The sequence below is a fragment of the Nothoprocta perdicaria genome, unplaced genomic scaffold (assembly GCF_003342845.1).
Source record: "Nothoprocta perdicaria isolate Ctin4 unplaced genomic scaffold, notPer1 scaffold_11, whole genome shotgun sequence".
NCBI lineage: Eukaryota > Metazoa > Chordata > Aves > Tinamiformes > Tinamidae > Nothoprocta > Nothoprocta perdicaria.
The window spans coordinates 7,872,351-7,893,521 of record NW_020454205.1 but is presented as its reverse complement, the minus strand read 5'-3'; the positions used below and the strand labels follow the sequence as shown (position 1 = coordinate 7,893,521).

The window sequence follows — 21,171 nt, the reverse complement described above, 5'->3', positions numbered from 1 at the left end:
TATTGGCAAGTCAGGGAGAAGATGACATTGGGCTTAGACCTCCCAAGACAGGAGGATGGGGAAATAGAAGATAAGTCAATAAATAGAACAAAGACTAAACCCCTGCTTCACACTACTTTGCCAGTCAGACTGGACTTACTTTTAGTCACCTCTCCCCCATAAACTTGGGCTTCACTGCAACTCAAAACACAGTATAGTGTTCAAAAGCTCAGGGCTGTTTCTAGAACTCCTTCCAGAAACCACTTTAGCTGCTGATGGGAGTGTAGAGCGAGGCTCTTTGCCTGCCTTCATGTGAGGACCTAGGAAGGACTGCTGAACTCTTTAGCTCGGAGTGCTCCATCTTCCCGGACAGCCACTCTGCTGGAGCCACTCAGTCCTGCAGGGCAGGGCGCCTCCAGCCACGGCTCAGCTGGAGCCCGAGCACCCTGCCAGCCCACCAGCACAAGGACTGCAGGGCCAGAGGCACCAGGGCTCCAATAATCAGACTGACACAGACTGAGAAGCATGAGATTTGCTGAAGTGCATTTGACAGACACCTAAAAAAAAGCACTTTCCACCACTGGATTGAAATGCAGAGCACATTCACATTTGATTTCTTCTCTCCCACCAGATGTTTTTGTAGGAGATCTTTAACTATACAGAAAACAATATAACTCCCTCCCAGTTCCAACGGGCTCTGTTCTCTCCAACACTACAGACTGAATTGAAGGAGGATTAAAACCATGTTACAGTGAATGGAGCCACGTGATTCTCCCACAGCGAAGAGCATTACCGTTCACAACGTTCGTCGCAGTCTGGAAACAGCTTGTTTATGGATGAGCATGCATTCCGTGACCCCCTCTTGTCTTTGATAAATGTACAGTGGCATACACACGTAACAGAAACATACTGAAGCAAGACGACTAATACACCACTCGCCCCTGGGAAGAGGATGAAAGAACAGACAGCAAGTGACAGACATTACTCACGTCACCTAACACATTGCTGGAATGGTGCTGGGATACTGTGGCAGTCAGCGCAGCTCAGGAATGTGTGAAACAATCCAGTTTGCTTTTCATTCCCTCCCTTCCCACGCTGCGGAAAAGACATCAGGATCTCCAGTTCTGGAATGCAACGACACAGCACAACACAACAAGATCAGGTACTTCACTGGCCAAGTAATTACAATTTCCCTTGAGGGATCCATGTATCTTCAAGCATCACATTCAGTCACTCAGCATGTGTGACACCAAATGTTCATGCTAGGTAATTAGGATTCAATCTTTTATATCACAGGGAAAACAATCCCTCTCCCCTGCCAAGCTAATAAGCTTCCTGAGCCAAACATGCCTGAACTCTTAATTACGGTTTGGAAGTGCTCAGGGCACAGGTTCAGCTACCCCTCTTCAGACTTCAAAGCAATGGCATAATCTTTTTTCCACCATTAAGTGTCTACACCTATGAACAACTCCAGTGGGATTTGTTAGAGCTCTGGAGCCTGCCATTTTAAGCTCTTGGCACACAGTTGAAGAGATGAATCAAAGGGTATTACTGCCCTGGTTCAACAAAGCCAGACTGCAAATCAGTCAGCAAACCAATGGCTTTGCTGTCAGCAGTCATCCACTTCACCAAACTGGTGACTGGAGGAAGTGGCAAGTCACAGATATGATGGACACAGATGACATGATGGTCACATGTTCTCCTTTGGACATGCTCAGTGGCTCAGACTCAACCTAAAAGACCCGACATAGGTAGGGTACTCACACACTCTGCTAACATCATGAGGCTTCCTACAGGGTTTACCCAACCAAAGCCAAGAGAAAGGATATTCCTGTCAGAAGATAGTTTTTCAGCTCAGAAGAGAATTTTTAGGCTCAGGTTTTTGACACTGCCATCTCCTCAGCTCTGTAGATATGGTCATGTCTCCAGAGCCTGTTTTATTACTCCCACAAAGCCATGTCATTTTGGACAGCTGTTTGCTCACATACCATCATACTTCACTGGCTGGCAGCCACCAAGACAGCTCTAACTTGTCATGTAAATCTGTCTGCACTTATTCCTTTCTTGTTTACTTCATATAGTTTTCCATTGTCTTTGCTCTCCTCCACCAATTCCTTGCTCTTTTAGCCAGTCCTTTCAACGGTTTGGATAAACTGTGCATCACACTTCTCCTTGAGAAACAATTACTACCTATGCTAATGTGCTTACTACTTCAATTATGACCCTGCCAAAGAAACATTTCCAAAACACACTAGCTTCAGAAAGACCTTTTATCATATTTTCTTTTCTGCTGAGACAACTTTTATCTGGTCTGGAACACTAATCTCCACCTAGAAAGATGCCCAAAATCCCAAATTCTGAATCAAAACTGCTTAGCTAGAATTGTCTCCTGAGAGATTTACCCCAGTACTTCCAATTTTTCTGGGATGCAACAGCCTCACCATCTGGTAACTCCTGAAACTGCCACTGCATCCTCAGCTCACAATGAAGGAAAACATCCCAGGTGACACATCCTCTACACACTTCTCCTCTAAATGTACCATCTTCCTCTGCTGACCTTCCTGCCGCTCTAAATAAGACATTTCATCAGACTCAGGTCCTTTAACCTAAGCACGTTTAAGCTTTCTGCTCTTATATTTACAGCCGTTAAGAGCTAGGAGGGGCCACTGCAAATGGTACAAATCCCTGCACAAAAGCAGGAGAGCAAGTTCGCCAGCATTTCTGCCATGAGCCCAAAACTGCAGTTCACATGAAAAAGCAAGACCAAATAGGCAGCAGCCCCAATACAAAGTCCAGCTTGAATATTAATTACTTGGTAAGATCATTAGATCAAAAGCAGTTGTCTTGCCTTAATTCTCAGAGCATGCTAAAATCCACTAAAAAGGCAGATTAATTGTCATATCCAATGTGCTTTAACTGAAGGAGCTGAACTTCCCCAGTGGAATAAAACAGGAGGAAAACAGTTCATTCACATATATAGGAGAAAAACCCACCTTAAATTACAGAAAAAAAATCACTGACAGAGACTACAGCAGTCTTAGCTACTGATCAGCAGCCTGTGCTTAGGTACAAACTCCACTGGTTACAATCAGTGCTAAGCCCAGGATTGCCAGGCAATGTTAAATGGAGCACAGTTTTTGAGCCATATATTACAGCTGCACTGAATGCTCCCCTCCCTATCTGCACAGGATCAAGTGTCCAACATATACTATGGAAAGAAGGTGAGCAACTGTTTTCTACAGCTGTGTCCTGAAACTCTAGCATCTGTTCTTCATGTCTAAAAGCAGATTAAAGGTTCTTCTTCCCCCTGGTTTGGGCATAGTGCTAACCCAGAGCTAGCTCCTCCCAGCCTCTTGTTTGTTTTTTAGTGCATATTAAAAAAAGCTTATCTTGGCCACCATTATTCATGGCAATTCTCTCTGAAAAATGGATGGAGAAGGTGATTTATGTTTGCTAGGGTATAGAGATGAAATGATGTATTACCAAGCTCAACTCAAAGACGTTGGACATATTCATAGGATACTTTTTACTGATGAACTTCCAGCAGCAAGGTTGGCATAGGCTGTGCCAGTGGTGGCAAAGCCCTTCTAAGCCAGCTGGATTTTAGGAGGATGCAGCAATCTCTAGGTCTTGCACAGGGACAAAAAGCTGACATTGAAGTACCTTTGTCTAGCTTGACCCAGGCATCATTAAAATCGAGCACCAGTCACATACCAGGTGATGGTTCAGTCCCCACAACACTGCACCAGAAGGCAGAGGCCAGGCAGCCATGGCTAGTCAGGGCCCCCAACTTGGTCACCTGTGACTCGAGCTCTCCAGTCCTTCTCTTTACAGTGTCATTACGCCAGTCTCCAATCCAAAACAGTCTCATCTCAGTGTACATCTGCTGAGCACAGAGCCGGCCGCCTCCTTCAACACAAGGCACAGGGGCTTCATCATTTCAGTTCCCCAAGCTCAAGTTTCCTGTTATAAGGAAACAAAGTCTCCCAAAACAATAGTTACAAGAGCCCACGGAAGTTCATGGATCTGTGACCACAAGTTTAAGTGAATAACTCGCATGAATTTCAAGTGGATTTAAAAACAAAACAAAAAAGTAATTGTATTTCAATGGAAAAAGCTGATATCATAGGTTAGTGCGGTTTTTGTTGCTAAACTATGAGAGCTTGGCCTTTCATGTTGGCCTGAGACTGATCTGAAACCCACTGAAGTCAGCGCAGTTCTTCTAAGCCTGCGGAGCAGATGTATGGGGTTGGGTCACTATGCACTGCTTGTATTTTAAGCAAACACTCATACTGATTTATCCAAACAACTGGTTTGAACAAATTCACTGACACTGCATTACATTAGCACTTTAGAAACTATCACTCCGGTGTCATTTAAGGTTTAAATACCAGCTCCAACCCCAAAGTATAGCAACAATCAGGCATGCAGCCTAATTAGAGCACAGCTCTGTTGTCCAATAACCCCCACACGTGTGCACACAAAACCTGCAGCACTCATAAGCCAATGGTCTTTATAAAACAGTTATCCAGATATAGGGTTCAAGGATAACATTTTTCCTTACAAGATCTGTTTTGAGCTTATCTTTCTCATCCTCAAGAATACACATGTTTCCAGAAGCCTAGTAGAGCTGCATTAACCTCAAATGCTCAATTGCTTCGGATCAATGTTTCTCTGCAGACAGTTCTGTAAATGTCATCAACAAGACTTTTATTCTCTGCTAGCCTGAAAAAAAAGACATTCCTCAGTTGAACCCTATTGTCAATGATTCCCAAGTAAGTTTAAACCAACTAGCTCCTGAGACAAGGAGAAACAAACAAAAATCCTATTTTTTAGTGTCAAATATACACATCCTGCTTCAAAACCATCTCACCTCCAGGGAGCAAATCACTGTGAATGTGGCAAGACCTAGTTTTCAGATTCACTCTGTCAGCAGCTTCTGCTCTGAGCTCATAAAAAAACAAAAATAAAACAGAAAAAAGGAATTTGCGGGAAAAAGATACCCAGTTCCTCTCTGAATTTCAATGATTTCTGAGTAACAGGAATAACTGATCAGCCTGGTTACAGACTACCAGAAGAGGGCGAGAGGGGGAGCAATATGAAACCTCGCTAGCTTTCTGAGGAAACCTTGCTAGCTTTCTGCAAACGTCTGTTTGCATCGAAGGATTCCCCAAATGGTATTTGGCATCACCTGACCCATTTAGCATCTTGTATTTCAAATGTCTGAGACTGGAAAGGGATCGGCATTCAAAACATCTGTCTCGAATATGCAGGGGACTCTTCAGCTGGCCAAAATGAAGTTGGGTTTTATGCAGTTTACATCACACAGAAGCAGCAGCAAGGAAGTTGTCCTCCCTGGCTGAATGTCCCAGAGGATGAATTGATGGAAAAGCACTTCCCAGCAGACAAAGAGCAGCTCTGGAGCCACACCAATCCCTGATGCACTTGCTGGAAAAATGCCCATCCAGGAAAAAATTTCATAGCATAAAGTATCAGCAAGGACAAGTCTGAAACAACTGAACCAGCAAAGCCACCTGAGGGTTAAGTCTGGTTTAAAAGTGCAGCTTCCTTGCTACAGAGATGTGGATAGACAACTCTGTTAATGAACCTCAAAGAGCACATGGAAATAAGCCACCACACACAGGGCAAGGACTGCATCTGAAAAGTGCTCTTCAGCCTGCAACGGGATAAACCTACACAAACATGAACGTGGAGGAATCACTCCAGACCGCAGCTGGGCCATATCTAGAAGCAATATCCCCAAGGCAAGTACAGCTGATAATGCAGGTCTAAGACACCCATGAGAATCAGACTATCCCTGCTCCTCTCTGCAGGTAAAGCTTCACATGGAGCTTTATCTGCCCACCCTGCACGATTACTACACAGTGAGGCAATTGCACTCAGTTTGAATGGGTTAGGTCTTGATGTCATGACAACACCAATGACGCTGGACCGCCAGCATCTTCCTAAAAGGATCCTGCAGGATTATTCAAATACTAGGAAAGCAACCAAGCCTGATAGGAACCCTTGTGGCTGTGGTGATAAAACTGCATCACAAGAATAATTTCAAGAGGTCAGAAGGGCACTTAATCTTAAATCTTAGATCTTAAATCCCACCCTTGAATACTATTACGCTGATATAAAACTCTAAGAACCAGAAATTGCAATTTGCTAGTAGAGGAGTAGTAGTAAAGGACTCCAGCTTAATTTCACAGTAACAGCAACAAATATTTGCAAACTATGTGGGAAGGTGATTGAAATAACCTGCTAAAGCAAAGCTGAGAAAGCTCTGTAGTTGTGCTGAGGGAGGGGGTGGATGGCTGAATCAAGAGCAGCAGGATGCAGAGATCACAATGAGCTCCAGAGGGCAAGTGTATTTTAGCCAACAGCTGTTTCATTCCTGCTCCTCTCATCTCTATTTTCATTTCCATGACAGAAGACTGAGATCATACTGTAAACACAAGATTAAGAGGGCTAGCGAGGAGTGGGACGGCCCGGGGTCTCGTTCAAGGCCAGTCAAGGAGCGCAGCGAAGCCGCTGCAGTCGCACTCCGGCAGCGCCCGCCTGCGAGGGCGGCACATGTCACAGCACTGCATTTACTACAGCAGCTATGCTGTGGGAGGGACACTATTTAAATCAAGGCTCCAGTCTCCAGAGGATACAGACAAATAGTTGTTTTGAAAATGCTATTTACCCCGTCTGCCCACCAGTTTCGTCCCTCACTGAAAACCCCCCTTTTCATCAACTTCAGCCCACCACTAAGTCTTCTTGACCCAGCAGCTGAAAGGACAGTCTCATGTTAAATAGCTGCCATTTTCTGCCACTCCTACACAAGCCAACCCAACAGCAGCGCAGAAAACACAAGTGCCCAGCTCTTCCTCCAGTGCAAAACACCAAGGCCACAACGCCAGAGGTGGCTGTAGGAGAGAGGAACACATCTCAGATGCAAGTGCAGGTGCAAGGTCTCTGTGCCTGCAGGAGCTCAGAGCACTCTTGCTATTAAGACAACAGTTTTAATGTCACTATGGCAATCAGACATAATTAGCTGCCCAAGGCTAACCCTTGGCTAATGAAAATAGGTCTCAGTAGCGTTTGTCACTCCTCAGACTACAGGTTTAACACCAGCAGTGGAAGAGAGAAACAGGTGAATGGGGAGATTAGCAAGTTATTTGTGTCTCATTCTTTCAGGTTGTAGCTGCTACACTGTGGTCAAACTACTGAGTAAAATAATAAAAATTCCTGCTTCCCTTAGTTTCTGCTCCAAGAACATAAGGGTTACTCTGCTGGGATGCTACTACAGGTGCAATCAGTGTTCTGTCCCAGGGGTTTGAGAGAGACCTTAAAAGCAGGATACATTTTCAAAGCAACCACTCTGGCTTCTAAGCTTTGCCTAGCAAAGGAGTAGGGATATTGTGTCAATGCCACAAAAAGCAGCTGTTTTATTGGCTTTTCAGAGAATTGGGCACTGCTCCCACATTTATAAGGATTATTCACTCTCGCCCCAAACAGGAGCCCTCTGTCCCAGGGAAAGGTTTGCCTAAACTCCCAAAAGCAGCTGCCTCCCAGCCTAGGTATTTGGATACATTGGCAGGTCGACCTGTCTACAAGGCCAGTTTTACCTCTTCTGTAAAACCTGTACATGAGAGTTTGGCTTGGCAAAGTGGGGAGGCTGCTAGACAAGCTGTGCAGCAACCCCCATGGCAGAAGCCCAGAGACCAAAAACACATGCTATAATGACAAGTCAAGTTTAAAATCACATAATCTAATCTAGCTATCCAACAACAGAAGAAATCAGGATACACAAGAGATGCAAAACAGAAAGGAGTTGGTCCTACAATGGTAAGAGGCAGCGAAAGGGTGATGATGCAGACAAGGATCCTTCGGTATAACCCAGCCCCCAAACAAGTGCACAGCTGTGTGCAGCCACCAGCACAAGGAGCATTAGACTTGCACGTCATTATCTGCCCAGCGCCCGGGCCCTGCCTGAAAGGCTACAAAAACAGCCGTACGACACCACCAAGGCGTACAAAGAAGGATATTAACGGCATGTTTGCAGAGAGGCAAGTTATGCAGCTGCCTGGCCAAGTTTCAGCGAAGCCCTCGCCCTCGTAGCGCAGCGTGTCAAGGCAATTGCGTGTGTTTGCGATGAGTTCTTTGTCCTCTTCACAGCCAGTTTCACCCTTTGTGCATAGCGGTGAACCCAAGCTCACACACAAATTCATTAATTCGGGATGGAAATGCATCTTGCCTCTGTGGTTTAGTCACACTTAATTTCCTCGCATTTGGCTCCATGCGAAACACGGGCAGATGAAGCTGAGTTTGGCGCAGACGCTTTCAGTTTGCTGAATTTGGGAATACACCGCAAGAGAAGCATTTGCACAAACAGCAGAGATTTATTTTTCCTGTTACTTCTTTCCTCGTGCTTTCATTTGCACAAAAACCCCCACAGAAATCCATGCAGCCAAGCTTAAGACAGTACAGATCTCACTCCTCTGACAGCTTGTAGTCAGTCATCCTACAGGGTTTCTGCAAATGGTCATGCAAACTGGGTCTTCTCCTCTTTGCAACTTACCTCCCAGCCATGCATCTCAAGGGCTATGTTTTCTGTTGCAGTCACCACAGCAGCAAGTGCTAAAAGCCAAGCACTGCAGTTTCAATGGTTAACACTCAGACATGGTGTGCAGATTTCTTAGCTGCCTCGCCAGTGCAACAGCCAGTACCAGCACTTCTAAAAGCACCTCAAGAAGAACTGCTAGCCCCACGATGGGATCCCCAGCAGGGATACCCTGTTTTCTGTAATGTGCCAGAATATCCTTCCTTTTGCATGCTACTGAATAAAAATCCATGGGATACCTAGTGAAGCAGCTAGTGATACGTAGTCCTCGGAGCAGCTTTCCTGGCACGGCACTGCCACTGCTCAGCAGCAGAACTTCTCCTCCTCCTCTCAGGAGGGCTGCAAAGCCCAGGCCTTCATCATGACACCGTGTTAGTGCATACAAGGTTTGAGCAAACAGGAGACGACAGTTTAAAACTGCATAAACTGAAATACCTAAGGATGACACCTAGCTGCACATCTGCACCAGCAACAGGAACATCCTGCCAAGTGGATGCCAAAAGAGAAAGTATATAGGGAAACAGCCCCCCCAAAAACCCCAAACCCAATACACAGTAAAACAGAGACGTACAACATATGTTAACAGCGTATTATGTTTGAGTATACATCCTAAAGCTTCAAAATTCTTTATACCTCAAACCAATTTTAGCAACAAAGTGATTTCCAGATTCGCCCCTGCAAACACCTGGATGCTGCACTGCAGAATCCAATTAGATCCTAACACTAACATATTTATTGAATCTATGTCCTTTTGGCAATGGGATTACTGAAAACTCATTTTTATTCCCCTGTAAATCAACACCCACTAAGTACCTTAAAGCACACATTACCACCAGAAGACTCCTACTAGAAGCTCCACAACCTGTTTATCAGCAACTTGATTTTTTGCCCTAGCAAATTCTTTATTTTGCGAGCATGACCAACATTAGACAGCTCACTAGGAGCCGATGTACTTCCCAGACTATTGACTGGGTGATCAAGTAATATTATTATAGGAGACCTTAAGCCCTTGGAAATTAAGACGCTGGATGGCTGCCCAGAATCACTACTGCCATTAAAGGGTTTAACAATCCTGTGTGAAAAACATTTCTAACACTTAAAATACACTTCCTTGCCATAAATTGCCGACCCACAGTAATACATGTATAACAGTGTAATTACATGGCAATTACCATACTTCAATAATTAAGGGGAAACCCAGTGTGCCATCAGACATAGTTCCTTTGAAAGGACTGACTGTACAGGGAAAATATAATTAAGCAATAGAAAGGTGAGTTTCCTCCTGATAGTTATGCTACTTGGTGTATTTTCAAGTAGGTCACCTAGAGAAAGACAGCCAGGTTTGAAGGAAACTGAACTTGTAGAGGATTTTGATGTCTATGCAAATCCTCTGCTCTGTGACAGAGCGTGGGCAGTGCTGGGGTCCAGCTTGTTGAGGCCTCGTCTGTCAACCTCACCCAATAAATATCATGAAGGCAAGAAGTGGGCTTGGGCCCCGGGCACGTGTTTAGGCAGCAGCATCATTGCTAAAGCCGAGTAACACACTAGTCAAAGGTGGAACTCGCTGCTTGGTTCTGCAGAAATGTTCAGGTCATGGGAGCTGAGAAGTAACTGCAGATTTTGCAGATGAACAACTTGGTTCAACCTAGTTTCTCGGATCACTTTTATTAAGTGTTTTAACCTCTCTGAGGAAGGGACAGTTGACTGACATTTTTATGCATTACTTTCACAAGTTTCATTACAAAAAAAGTGTTTTATATTCATTCTTCTCTCCCTCTGAAGGTATACAGCTTCTAGGATAAGAAGTTACAAGCCATGGATTTAGCCTTTCCCAGGTTGTCTAGGCCAATAAGTTAATCAAATGCCATTTGTTCTTGGCAATGTATCACTGATCACAGTTTGCACAAAGCTTGATTACCGTGCCTTAAACTTTGTACCCAATTCACACCACAGATGGATTTCAAAACAGTAGTCTCAATGGCTGCACAACACCTGCCAGGTCTAGCTTCTCACCATCTGTCTCAGGACCTCATGGGCAAGTAAACACAAATCTTGGGCTTGTCTGCAACTTGCTGAATTGCCTGTTCACATCCTCCAGCGCAAAATATACCTCCTTGACTGAAAATAAGGTTGGTGCTCAGGGCCTCAGCTCACTTGCGTAAAAGCCTTCAACAAGATCTAGCAAAAGCTAGAAGTTTAAGTAACCAAGTCTGGTTATGTCCACCACCACCTGCCTTCCTCACCCTCTCCATATTTGTCTGCCATCTATGGCATTATGGAGATATGAAGTCACAAGAGATACCAGGAACATCTAATCCGGTCTCTTCTGATATAACCATGCTTGAATCCACATCAGTCAAGCAGATGCAGTCTCCATTTCCTACTTGGTATCTCTTTCCTAGGAAAGATGCTCTATTGCCTTAGAAGCAGATAACGCCATTCCTTTCAGGCCCTTGGAATTCACAGCATCATTCTGAATTCTCATCTGGCCTCCAAAAGCTTTTGCATGCAAAAACAGACCCTAAGGAAGCATTTGCTGCGTGCTAACTGGGCAGAAAAAATGAAGGAGGTAAAGTAGGTGGTCACAGTTCGGATTTCGACTAAGAACACGCCTTACATAGCCTTTGCTGTACAATAAAAAAGCCTAGATAATCTACATAATCAGATTTGGGGGTTTATGCTCTCACATCACACTTCAGTAGTTGTTTTGGGTGATTTTAACATTTCTGACATACCTTTTGGAGAGCAGGGCCTGTGCAAGTCCCACAGCAGAGACCCAGGAAGGAAAAAAAGACAACAAGCAGATGTGTTCCATCATTGAGAAAGCCACAGCAACCCCAGCAGGAAGCAGTGGGAGCTGGCACTCTGCCAGAAGACAAGGCAACAGGAAAGCGATTCTGGTTTTAAGTCAGCTGCACCAAAACTAAGCCTACCATTTCAGTAGGTTGAAAGGGGCTCTCAGAGCTTTGTCACCATATTCCTAGAGACCCAAGATGCATAAGCTCTGAATAGGCAAGAGCAGTATAGTATGGGTGGGCTTATTGTGTCTACCACCTGCCCATACGCAGCAAGTATGGTGAATATCACATTTTTCTGGAAATAAAACCATTCCTCAACACTGGAAGACCAGGGATCAGCTTCCGCACAGCCCGAGGCTGCAGAAGTCCCCATCCCACACACTGCTCTGCACATTTGGAGCCTGGTTCCTGCTACCTTCTCAGGTCTCTCTAGTCTGGTGCCCATCTTTTGTATCACTCAGGCCAGACTGAGAAACCATCTCTCCTCTTCAAAGAGAGTGGGATACTCAACAGCTTCACAAACATTGCATGGTTTAACAGTCAAGTACACTTTTTTTCCTAAGGACTAACCTTGTTTTTCTCCACTCTTCTTTAAATATGAGCCAAACAGGAACAAGCAGTGATGTCTAGCCCATTTCTACCAACAGCTTGGTGGGACTTGGCTGCCAGTACACAGTAGTACAGAGGCACATGAAATTGTGAGCATCCTTAGAAGAAGGATTTGTGTTTTTCCAATGAGTCACTCATCTATTACCACTGCCAAAGGAAAGAATGGGTTACCACAGCACTGGAGCTGCCCATGGCTACCAAAACAGTTGTGGCTTCGATAACCATGGCTAGATGCAGCTGGACCGGAGGGGCTGCACGTACTGCAGCACAACAGAAATTACAGGCACAGCCCTTCGATCACCCTCTGAGCAACTGCTCAGCTCCAACTCTGTTGCCAGCCTCAGTCTCAGATAAAAGTAACATCTTTGCAGCAAAATACTGGCTGGGACACAGGACCCCCCACTTTAATCACTCATTCCTACTACCACTGAAAAAATGAAGGAGCGTCTTGTGCTTTTTCTTCCCCAGGGGACCAGTACTTCCATCCTGAAGGGTAGATACAAGTTGCTTGCAATTACACAGGACCAGTTGTGCACACTCAAGTTGTCCTTTCAACAAAATGTGATCACAAAATAGCTACTGCCTTACATTAAAAGGCATAAACAAGATTTAGCCAATTTGGTTCACTTATGTACAAACTTTTATGCCCCTATGAGTCTTCCAGATAAAAAGTCACAGTCAAGTCTCTTGCAGCAGTTCAAAGCCACCTTCTGAAACTGACTGCTTTTACTCCTCACACTTAAGACACACACTTGAAAGGATAACTTGATTTACCTCAAGTTGCCCCAGATCTGCAGAGTTTGGCTGGAATGTGCTAGACTTGGCTTAAAGTCATCCTGTTGTTACAGAAAGTTGATGCCATCCTATTATCTCTAGGTTTCTGCTAACCTCATAGCCACATCAAAAGGTTGAGGAAATAAGGGAAAACCCTGTGCTGTATTCACCTGGGACTTCGAGGTAGTCAGAAGAACACAGCGTTTACATTGCACTTAAGGTTAAAAACAAGCATTGCCAGTGACAGCTTACAGCACAGTTACTCAACAGATGGAACAGGCACACCATGACATAGGAATATTGTGCCTACAGCCACCTCATCCGCCTGCTTATTGTTCTTGCTTCCTGCATGACACAAAGACGTCAAGATTTTCTTTGCGTTTCACAGCCCCTGTAGAAGGCTCACGTTTTAACTGCAATTTGGCACCGATTTCACTCACTTCCTCCACAGCCCCCCTACCCTTTTATTTTTTTTCTCCTTTGATTGTTATTCCAGAAAGAAAAAGGAGCATTATCCCTATCTTTCACTGAGCGCCTTCAGTCTTCAAACTCCTGGGTCCTCCCCTCTATTCAGCCCTTGCTCCGCAGAGCTCACCCACACAGAGATTCAAGCATCGCTCCCTTTGCTCCTGCTTTCTCATCTTCCCACGCTGCAGCCCCGCGATCCCATTTAGCCGGCTAACTCCACCTCTCTCCTCGCTCGCTCTGCTCTTTAGATTCACTTCAAGGCCAACTTGGCTTCCTTGCTGCCGGGCTGACACAGCTGGCAGCGGGAAAGGCAGGAGGAGGGGAGCTGAGCAGGGGAGCTTTTATTCAGCAAGGCTTCCTTGACAGAACAGCTGCTTTGAAGCTCCAAGGTCCAATTTCTATCACTGGAGTTGTTAGTATTAAAAAAAAGGACTAAATATAACACTGCTTTCAAAGCACAGTTTTGAGATAGTGGTTACTGCTGCTTTGAAACCTAATCAAAAGCTGTATATACACCAACCATGCCAACTTCTACATGAGATAGCTAATAAGGGCTTGATAGGACACATGTTAGCAGTAAGACTTCAGGGTGCACTTGTCAGCCTGGGAGACTTGCCCATTCCCTTGCTCTGCTCCAAGTTTGGAGAAGATAAGCTGATCCAGCTCAGACCTCTCATCCCACACTTCGGTTGTCCATCCCTCACCATGAGGGCTCTCTTAGAGAACAGGACAGACAGGATTCTGGCAAAGACAGAAGCAGAGAGAGCACTGACAGCTCCCACTAAATGAGACCATTAAAGTGGACCATTAAAGGTTCCCCAATGCACACATGGCTGCTGGAAGGTGAACGGGGTGCGATTTCAGCTCCAGCTGAGCACCATTCACACAGCCTTCACAGCAGCCCCCGGGGCATCTGACATCCATCGCCCACCAGGTCTGGCACAGCACCAGTCAGATCAATATGATTTGAATGACTGACAGCTCAATCTTGGCACAGACACGTTAAGAATCAGGGAGGCAGCGCTTTGCTAACACCGTTCACTGGTACTTCCCTCATAGCAAGACTGCAGCCACAGTGTTTTCCCTTGCCTTTCTAGTGGCATTTGGTGCTCGATGAAGAGCAATGGAAGAGGGAAGTGTAAGGCATGGATTGACAGATGCATTTACAACTTGGAAGATCTCCTCCCAAGCCGTTACTCTGCAGGAGCACACGACACTCGCCACGGCACAGCAATGTCGCAACACGTTAGCTCAGCACAAATTAAAGCCTTGAGGGGGGCTAATTTAGACCAGCGTTCCAGGGAGCACAGGCTAAACTGATGGGGAAGGGGGCAAGAGCAGAGAACATGGCAAATAGCCAAGGAAAGTTTCCTGTCCAGGACTAAAAAATGTTGACAAGCACCCACTGATCTTGATGATTTATTTGGAAGCATTGTATTTTCCCTTAGGAAAATCTCAACAGCTTTGCTGAGAAAGTCCCTAAGACAGGAAGCAGGGTGAACAGCACATGTGGAAAACCAAATGGTTACTGTCACTGTAATTAAAGACTGACAGACAGATTATTGCAGGATATTACATTGGTAAACAACCGTCAAAACACGCTCATTTGGGGCGATTTTCACCCTCTTGGTTTGAGGAACCTGGAAATAAATATGCAGAGAAGGTTGGCTAGCTTGCCATTCTAGGCTTGAATATTCAGAAGGTGCATCCCAAGGGACCTTCAAAAGCAAGGACAGTGGAAGGATAGTAAAGGTCCTGGCTGTTCTCCACTGTTCTGTGATCCATGGAGCAAAGTTGAGTGAACTCACCACTCCACAAAACCAGCACAGCCCTTTCACTCAGGGTCTGTGCAGGGCTGCACGTGCACCTTTCTGCACTCAAACTGCCAAAGCCCTCTTTTCCTAAGGAAATGAGGGCTAGTCCTGGAAAACCACATCTCCATACTGCAAAGAGGATTGACTGCAAGGTCTTATACATCCTCACCAACCTGCACCTGCAAAATCATTACAATCAAACCAACCTCACCTCCTCTGAGAAACAAGTCTAAAAATAGCAACTTCTGAGTTCATAGTTTTCAGACAAATAGTACTTTCCACTTATTTAGCCAGAACAAGATCTTACCCTTCCCCATATCTGAATTTACAGTTCCCTGGGGCCATTTGTTATCTAGTGCTTGTCTTGTGCGTTCTCCCTTACCTAGTTGTTCTTTCATATAACCAATGTATTTTGCCCCCCCAAAGCCTGTCACTGGAATGCACAGCACTATTTATCTGCCACAAATGCTATATTCAGCAGTTTTTTCTCTCTTTTTCATTACATATATTTCTCTCCCAACACAGAGAATTAACTTCCCGCATGCAAGACATTTTAAAATTTCATCCACGTTGCATTGAAAAGAACGCCTTTATAGATTTTTTTTTCCACTGGCTGCTAACACATCTTCAACCAGACATTTTTTGTAGCTCTCCACACCTTTTATCAAAATGTTTTACTGCTAGTTTACCTTATTACTCACTTTTTTGTTTCTTCATCTTTTTCTAATAACTTCTGCTCCCATAAGAATACACCTTCCTTCACAAGCTGGGCTGTTAACATATTTAAGAAGATGTTTTAAACAGTCTCTGCATTCCAGCATATCCACTCCCTCACATCCGAAGGATCACAAGGCATCTTGCTAAACACACCTGTAGCTCACGCGCTCTCATGCCGACCAGCACAACTGAGGTGGCACAAAAGCAGAAACACACTGGGTCAACCCTCAAGGAGGAGAAAAACGTTCTAAAGCTTCACACTGCTGATGGGCATCAGCAGAGCCCCAGCCCAACAGATGAGCTGCCCTCCAGAACCACCAGCTCCTACCTCCAAGCAAGGATCTCAGTTCATGGCCTACAACATGCATCTTTCAACATGCTGAAAGTCATACTCCAGACAAGCTCTTACTTGATAGCAGAAAAATCACCAGGCTTCCTTTTTCAGGTACTGGCTGACAGAGACATCTTACTTGTTTTTAATGCTTAAAACATAATTTACACATGACATAGAGGGCATTACTCCAGAAGGTGCTTCCCAGACTACTTGGATGCAGGTTGTTTGCATCCGCATTTCCCCTTTCCCATTTCCTGTCTCAGGAGCTGTTTGCTGAATACAAAGATGATCGACGTGAAGGTTAGGGAAAAACATCAGATTTCCTATGAAACAAAATGATTGCTTTGGTGACCTTAATCCTTGAACAAGGAGCTTAATTAGGACTAGCCAAAGGACTCTGATATTTCTCTTATTAAAATCCTCTTCTGGGATGAATGAGTATTCACTATTTTTCCATCCTTATCAAGCAAGACCTACTTAAAATACATTTATCAGTGCCTTCAAGTGAATTAAGAGTGCCAGAGTAAGCTCCTTAATTTTGAGCTGAGTATCTTTGCTATGTCCAGAGCCAGTACCTAGTTCATACAAATCAGCCAGCTGCATTGACTCAAGCAATCTGGAGAATTCTCACAGCTGAAGTGCTCCCCTTGCAATGAAAGCCCTTGCAATTAAAAGCAAGTAAGAAGCATGGAAGGGCTGGTTTCTGCACCTTTCAGGCAAAAGGAGACCCCAGTGAGGATATTTATGACCCTGGGCAAAGCCTGTACAGTTACACAGCCCTGTCTGTTACCATGGACAAAGTCAGAGCCAGCATCCAGGTCCCAACACCGTGCAGATACCAGAGACATGAAACACTCCTGCAAGCCAAGCCTCCTTCACTCACTCCTCAGAGGAGCAGCTGGCCAGCCTCAGCCAGGGTCTTCTCTGTGACTTGAAAATGTCAATAACATGGAGTTTATCTTCTCTTCCTCACTGAACAGCAGCGCTGGTTATTTACAGCTTTTGATGTGCATTTCTCAGAGCCGAAATACTTACCTCCCTTAAGAATTGGGGGAAGCAGATAAGACAGCTCGCCTCAAACAGCATCTGGTTTAGCTTTGGATGCTTGTGTGTAGGCAGTAACAGAGGTGATGTTGAACACTGGCTCTATTTGTTAAAAAAATCCAAAATAATGATGCAATAGCTATTGTTCAGAAGGGATCCCAGTGACCAAGACATCCTCCTTGAAAGGATGGAGTTTTTACATGCCTGAAGGAGAGCTGCTGTTTTACTCCTGTTTGTTTCCAAATGCCATCTGTGACCAGTTAACAGTTCTTCTGGTAAGCTATAATGTACCTACTCCACAAGTCAAAGCAGAGAGACTCACTACCTGTTTTTACTGTTACTCTCCCAGTTGTCTCACGCAAAGGACACCTTTCAGGACTTACAGACAATTGGGTTTTATTTCATACATCTTAGCTCCCAACTCTTGAGCTCTGACTGTAGTCAAGCAAGCAGACTGCTCCATCCATGCACATATCAGTGTGTACCTCGGGGCAGTAGAGCTACAAAGGCTCCTCCTTCCAAGCTAAACACAGACAGCACATAAATAAAAAGCCTGTTTTTGTTGAGCCACTGGCTCCTGCCTGCTACACAGCCATGCAGGAAGCTGCTCCGCAGCTGAACCCATGTCTTGGACACTCACCCTGGGGACTCCTCCATGGCACTGCCCTAGTCTACAGCTGCCAGCCCCTCCAACCAGCTCTGCACAAAGCTCTCTGACGTTCAGATTCCAGCTGCCCAGACTTACATACCTTGTTCCAGCTGACAGGCCAGGAAGCAGCCGAGCAAGTTGGTGGCCGATGTCCTTACACCTCTGCATGAAGCTCCCAAGACACTCCGAGGCAGCCTTGCTCATCTCCCAGGGCTGGCTGTGGGGACAGCTCTTCTCCTGCTTTGGCCAAGACACATCCTTTCCACCACACGGCTCAGCTCTGCAGCAGCCTCTGCTGTATAACATTATGCAGAGCACAAACACCTGCAGTACCACAAGGCATCTAAATAAACCAGCTGTGTGCAAAACAGATACATGCCATCAGCCACAACCTTCTTCACCTGCACAAGAGGCCACAAGCATCTCTATCACAGCATATCTGCAAGGGCCTTGCACCCAAATATACAGGGATCATTTGGCATGTGGTGACTACCAGCCTCAAAAAGATACCAGCCAGAAGCTTCATCTGTGCAAAAAGCTGTAGGAAGCAAGGCAAGAGAAGGGAGGAGGACACGGGTTAAGCAACAAATGGCTGCTTGTTATTAAACAAAGGCTAAATTAAATCTTACACAGACTCCCAGATTCATACACCTAACTTTAAACCTAAATATGTTAGAGTTTAAACTGTCCCCTCAGGGGCATGCTATGGTTATTTTGCTGGGAAAGGATGGCAAGACTGCCTTTTTCTGCTCTGCCAAGCAGTAGCCAGTTGTAAAGCCTCAATACTCTCTTGAGCTAAGAAATAGGGGAGTCAGTTTGTCTCTTTTTCCCCCCTCGCCTGCTTCTATGAAGAGCTTCAAAGATTTATTCAATATAATAACAAACACGAACATAACTCTTACTTCTTTCTCAGCAGTTTTATTAAAACATTACATTGCTTGATTAGGCTGAGCTTTTTCATTTCCAGAGCTACACAAGCCCTGAGATCAGTCATTTTGCTGCATAGACATTTTTCCACAAAGCATGGATGAAATATTCTCCAATCTGAACTTACTGATGAGTTCATTTACTCAGGCTCTGAAAACCAACAAAACAGACTGCTCACCCCAAGGCATAGCTATGCTTAGGAGCCTGAAAAAGCCCTATCACAGCTGCTTACCTTGCTAGGAAGCTTTGCTGGCAAAAACAGTGACAGGACTAACTCCACTACAGGCAACAGCTACAAATACATCCATGAGTTATCACCAATAACTAAGGTTTCACATTATAAACTGGCCCTCGAGCCTGAAGCAAACTGAGAAGATACGGGGCCACTGCAGCTTGTCCCTTCTTAAACACCACACTCTGCTCTCACACCAGCTTTGTCTCCTAGACTTCTCTAGGCTTCATTTCCAACAAAGCTCCCCATCTCCCCACTGATCCAGCCTCTGATAGAACAGAGCACCTCTTGCCTGGCCCCATATTCAGGACTTAGAGAAACCATCCCCTTACCTCCAGCTTCATCCAGGAGGAAGGAAGAAGGACTACACCTTATTAAGGGGAAAAATTAAAACACCTGATAAGCATTAGTGGCCAGTGTAAGGTCTTTGTGATAGCATCCACCTGGCCTGACCATTATGGGGCACAGGTTTCTTAATGAGCAATTAACACAACCAACTAGCGTCACCTGGGCACCCCCAGTAACTGCTGGTGTATTTCTTCTCCCTGAGCATGCATGGAGCTTTCAAGCAGCAGAGAGTCATCCTTGCCCAGCACCTGAGCTGGGAGGTGCACGTGGCCTAGTCAGAGCAGCTCCTCAGGCCCAGATCTCAATCCCCATCCACAAGGCTTGTCCTTCACACTGTTAGGGGGAACAAATGCCAGGAGCACGGCCCTCCTTACAGGCAATCGTTCCTGAACCTACAAGCACCTTCCTGGGGCCTCTCCGGACCCTGCACAGCAGCCTCCCATCTTCCCGCACCAGCCCTTTTTGGGAAGCACACAGTGTTTCCACCTCACAACTGCCTATGCAAGTTCAGACCTAACTCCTGACTTGCCCATCAGTCCATTTCTATTCCCAATGAAGTCCTGCTGCATTTTCACCCTCAAAGAATACCCTGCAATACTGGATTGCAGGCTAATTCGAATTCATTTCCTAAGTTAAGGAAAAGACAAACTCAGATGGGACATTGCAGACAGCCAGGGCCTGGGTGCCAGCTTGCTTGGGAACCAGCAGAGCCAGAGCTGGACGGTCACCTCAAGCAAGTGCATGTGTTACGAGAACCTGGCAGGTGACTGCGCTGCAAATCCCTTGAGGCTCCATGTGGCTCTTTTACAAGCTGCAGCACAGCGGGGTAGGGAAGGAGCGGCAGCGCTAATCCTCAAAATCCCGACAGAGAGGCCTCGGCACAACAGGAGGAAATTACTTACTTTTATAAGCACATTTTAAAGGTACATTTCACCTCTTGCAAAGATCCTTCCTTCTTGGTGTGGAAAACTCCCGGCTGTCCAGAAGCACAAGTTGTATTTGCACTGCTTGTGTGCATCTTTGCTCAGGATGTCTTGGGCATAAAGTATCTTCTCAGTTTACGCTTCTTTTATTACTACTAGCCAAAGAGAAGTGTACAGCAAATCAAGTATTAAGGTCAGCACTACAATAGATTTTTCCCTTTCTGAAGGTTTCTGGCACTGCAGTGTTTCTACTGATGCTTTACACAAAGCAAGATTTAACTCCTTCCATAAAATGCAAAAAAAAAGGCTTTGAAAGCATAGGTGGCACACATGCTAGAGAGGCAATTGAAATTTTATTGCACAGTTTAGAATCAGAACAGCAAGAGCTGCCAAGATACGTCAATGATTAACTGGTCCTGACGACAAGGCCACTGTGACTCCTGAGCATCTTCCAGGGCAAGGAACAGGAAGATTAATATTAGAGTATGGTCAATTGGCATGCAAGTACAACCCACAAAAACAAGCACTGCAGCCCCTTGCACCAGCAGCTCAGCACATTAGTCTTAGTGTCAAAGTGCTGCAAAGTGCTGGTGCAAAAGCACTGGGTAAGTGTTCAACCTAGCATCAAAGGTGGAAAGTCCACTGCAGGATCTACTCGCACGAAGCCTTAGTGCGTTATTTCAGCAGCAGAGATTTCTTTGCGCCCACAGCACAGAGGGTGTCTCTGCCTTTCTGCAATGGCCCGTTCAAGACAAGCAAAAAGGACAGAAAACTGGGAAATCACAGGAGGAGGAAATGCTCCTGGCACAGAAGCTGATTTCCTGAGATTTAGCCTCCGCAGGAGGTGCAGTGCCTCTCCCAGGAGTGCATTCCTGCCCGGAGCAAGCCAAAAGCAAACGCGACTAATAAACCAAACCCCTGGAGGCCCATCGCCGGCTTAG

The 21,171-nt window shown here is 45.4% G+C and overlaps 1 long non-coding RNA gene across 1 annotated transcript; it reads right to left on the bottom strand.

Moving 5' to 3' along the window:
* Positions 1–560: 560 nt before the first annotated feature.
* LOC112956042 lies at positions 561–17,940 on the bottom strand. The gene is made up of 2 exons (XR_003250984.1): positions 17,901–17,940; positions 561–1,103 (listed from the first exon to the last, which is right to left on the bottom strand). It is a non-coding gene; the product is annotated as an uncharacterized LOC112956042 (long non-coding RNA).
* Positions 17,941–21,171: the final 3,231 nt, after the last annotated feature.